At 43.0% G+C, this 4,339-nt stretch overlaps 2 pseudogenes; both read right to left on the bottom strand.

Moving 5' to 3' along the window:
• Nucleotides 1-200: 200 nt before the first annotated feature.
• Nucleotides 201-303, bottom strand: LOC130343162 (U2 spliceosomal RNA; annotated as a pseudogene).
• A 3,114-nt stretch (nt 304-3,417) lies between these two features.
• On the bottom strand, nt 3,418-3,520 carry LOC130343161 (U2 spliceosomal RNA; annotated as a pseudogene).
• Between the last annotated feature and the right edge of the window lie 819 nt (nt 3,521-4,339).

The following is a 4,339-nucleotide window of genomic DNA, read 5'->3' as shown; positions in this document are numbered from 1 at the left end:
TGCACAGGTGTGCTGGTTGCTGAGCTTATTCAATTAAAGAGGACATTCAGCAGCAGCAGTCCTGTGCCTGGTCGCTCCAACAGGGGCCAGACACAAGCGGCACCACCTATTGTCTTTTGCCTGCAGTAGGGGCCCACTGGACTAGCCAGCAAGCAGCTGCAGCAAATAAACAGGTAATCTTTCTTTCCAACACTGAACCCTGGTGGTGCATTTAATATATGCTACCAGATAGGGGACATATCAGATATTAAACTGATATAAACAGACACCACATTTGATACCAGCCAAAAGGAAGAATGAGAAGTGATAACTGTGAAAGGGGAGGAACCAACGCTGTCCCCTTCACATGCACCATCACTACTTGTAGGAAGGGAGGCTGGCTGGCAGCCTCCCATACACACTCTGGCTGGGTGGCAGTCACCCACCAGTACACACAGCAGACCCTAAACCCATATCATTATTGCTAAGCAGGAAGATGGGAGTCCATTTCACTCTGATGGACCATTTTTAAATGCAATCCATAACCTGGCTTTGGCAGGAACCCTTCTTACTCCTCCTACTTGCATTTGATACTGGGTTTAGGATCTGCATAGGAAACACACACACACACACACAAGCACACACTTACCTGTGTTGCCTGCTGACGCCTCCTTGGCTGTCCCCAAACGGTATAAAACCAACAGCCACGGGAAGCTGTAAGGATAGAGGACATACCTGCATCCTATTGGACTCACTTGTCTTGGTTAAATCCAGCTTATTTGAAAACCTATGGATCTGCTGCTTCTGCTCATGGCAGTGCTGCTTCTGACAAGGCTGTTCTTTGGTGGGCCTAGGTGACATCACAATCTCCATGGTTACATACACAACAAAGGTCAGATGTTGTTTACACCTGGCCATGCCAGTGGTATTGAGTAGCATATCACAGTGCTAAGGGTCCTGGATGCAACAATCTTTCAATGGGGAATAGCCGCACTGAGTTTGTCAAGTGCACCCATGTTTGCAACTCCAACAATACACACATATGTATGTATGTATGTATGTATGTATGTATGTATGTATGTATGTATCTATCTATCTATCTATCTATCTATCTATCTATCTATCTATCTATCTCTTTCTCTCTTTCTATATGTATATATATATATATATATATATATATATATATATATATATATATATTTATAGAGAGAGAGAGAGAGATGGAAATACTTTTTTAAACATGTTTTCACCTTTTTTTTTAACCTTCTTTTTTTCTTCTCTCCATGTTTTCCTTCTTTCCTCCTTTTTTCCTATGCTGCTGCTTCTTATTTTTCTTCTTTTTCAGACCCTATCATTGCACTATTGCTTATTCAATACCACCAGCAGATGGAGACACTATATTACAACATTAGTTGTGAGCAGCAGTTTGTACAAACAAATGCCTCATAGCTGATGTCCTATCCATTATTGCAATGGATGGTTGGCTGGCAACATTTGTTTTAATTATTCCAATACCACAGTACCAATGCATGGTCAATCAACAGCAATGACACCCCCATGTCAATTAACAAGATTCAGCACCCACTACCTGAAAGACAGCTACCTATCATGTCATGTCCAACCTGCACAGGTGTGCTGGTTGCTGAGCTTATTCAATTAAAGAGGACATTCAGCAGCAGCAGTCCTGTGCCTGGTCGCTCCAACAGGGGCCAGACACAAGCGGCACCACCTATTGTCTTTTGCCTGCAGTAGGGGCCCACTGGACTAGCCAGCAAGCAGCTGCAGCAGTAAATAAACAGGTAATCTTTCTTTCCAACACTGAACCCTGGTGGTGCACTTAATATATGCTACCAGATAGGGGACATATCAGATAGTAAACTGATATAAACAGACACCACATTTGATACCAGCCAAAAGGAAGAATGAGAAGTGATAACTGTGAAAGGGGAGGAACCAACGCTGTCCCCTTCACATGCACCATCACTACTTGTAGGAAGGTAGGCTGGCTGGCAGCCTCCCATACACACTCTGGCTGGGTGGCAGTCACCCACCAGTACACACAGCAGGCCCTAAACCCATATCATTATTGCTAAGCAGGAAGATGGGAGTTCATTTCACTCTGATGGACCATTTTTAAATGCAATCCATAACCTGGCTTTGGCAGGAACCCTTCTTACTCCTCCTACTTGCATTTGATACTGGGTTTAGGATCTGCATAGGAAACACACACACACACACACACACACACACAAGCACACACTTACCTGTGTTGCCTGCTGACGCCTCCTTGGCTGTCCCCAAACGGTATAAAACCAACAGCCACGGGAAGCTGTAAGGATAGAGGACATACCTGCATCCTATTGGACTCACTTGTCTTGGTTAAATCCAGCTTATTTGAAAACTTATGGTGCTGCTGCTTCTGATCATGGCAGTGCTGCTTCTGACAAGGCTGTTCTTTGGTGGGCCTAGGTGACATCACAATCTCCATGGTTACATACACAACAAAGGTCAGATGTTGTTTACACCTGGCCATGCCAGTGGTATTGAGTAGCATATCACAGTGCTAAGGGTCCTGGATGCAACAATCTTTCAATGGGGAATAGCCGCACTGAGTTTGTCAAGTGCACCCATGTTTGCAACTCCAACAATACACACATATGTATGTATGTATGTATGTTGTATGTATGTATGTATGTATGTATGTATGTGTATCTATCTATCTATCTATCTCTTTCTCTCTCTCTCTATATGTATATATATATATATATATATATATATATAATTTTTTTTCTTTTAAATATATATATATATATATATATATACATATATAGAGAGAGATGGAAATACTTTTTTAAACATGTTTTCACCTTTTTTATACCTTCTTTTCTTCTTCTCTCCATGTTTTCCTTCTTTCCTCCTTTTTTCCTATGCTGCTGCTTCTTATTTTACTCCTTTTTCAGACCCTATCATTGCACTATTGCTTATTCAATACCACCAGCAGATGGAGACACTATATTACAACATTAGTCGTGAGCAGCAGTTTGTACAAACAAATGCCTCATAGCTGATGTCCTATCCATTATTGCAAGGAATGGCTGGCTGGCAACATTTGTTTTAATTATTCCAATACCACAGTACCAATGCATGGTCAATAAACAGCAATGACACCCCCATGTCAATTAACAAGATTCAGCACCCACTACCTGAAAGACAGCTACCTATCATGTCATGTCCAACCTGCACAGGTGTGCTGGTTGCTGAGCTTATTCAATTAAAGAGGACATTCAGCAGCAGCAGTCCTGTGCCTGGTCGCTCCAACAGGGGCCAGACACAAGCGGCACCACCTATTGTCTTTTGCCTGCAGTAGGGGCCCACTGGACTAGCCAGCAAGCAGCTGCAGCAAATAAACAGGTAATCTTTCTTTCCAACACTGAACCCTGGTGGTGCATTTAATATATGCTACCAGATAGGGGACATATCAGATATTAAACTGATATAAACAGACACCACATTTGATACCAGCCAAAAGGAAGAATGAGAAGTGATAACTGTGAAAGGGGAGGAACCAACGCTGTCCCCTTCACATGCACCATCACTACTTGTAGGAAGGGAGGCTGGCTGGCAGCCTCCCATACACACTCTGGCTGGGTGGCAGTCACCCACCAGTACACACAGCAGACCCTAAACCCATATCATTATTGCTAAGCAGGAAGATGGGAGTCCATTTCACTCTGATGGACCATTTTTAAATGCAATCCATAACCTGGCTTTGGCAGGAACCCTTCTTACTCCTCCTACTTGCATTTGATAATGGGTTTAGGATCTGCATAGGAAACACACACACACACACACACACACACACAAGCACACACTTACCTGTGTTGCCTGCTGACGCCTCCTTGGCTGTCCCCAAACGGTATAAAACCAACAGCCACGGGAAGCTGTAAGGATAGAGGACATACCTGCATCCTATTGGACTCACTTGTCTTGGTTAAATCCAGCTTATTTGAAAACCTATGGATCTGCTGCTTCTGCTCATGGCAGTGCTGCTTCTGACAAGGCTGTTCTTTGGTGGGCCTAGGTGACATCACAATCTCCATGGTTACATACACAACAAAGGTCAGATGTTGTTTACACCTGGCCATGCCAGTGGTATTGAGTAGCATATCACAGTGCTAAGGGTCCTGGATGCAACAATCTTTCAATGGGGAATAGCCGCACTGAGTTTGTCAAGTGCACCCATGTTTGCAACTCCAACAATACACACATATGTATGTATGTATGTATGTATGTATGTATGTATGTATGTATCTATCTATCTATCTATCTATGTATCTATGTATCTATGTATGTATCTATC

This window comes from Hyla sarda, unplaced genomic scaffold, assembly GCF_029499605.1.
Source record: "Hyla sarda isolate aHylSar1 unplaced genomic scaffold, aHylSar1.hap1 scaffold_672, whole genome shotgun sequence".
In the NCBI taxonomy this organism is placed as follows: domain Eukaryota; kingdom Metazoa; phylum Chordata; class Amphibia; order Anura; family Hylidae; genus Hyla; species Hyla sarda.
Note: the sequence above shows the minus strand (reverse complement) of the source record. Positions and strands in the feature narration are given on the sequence as shown.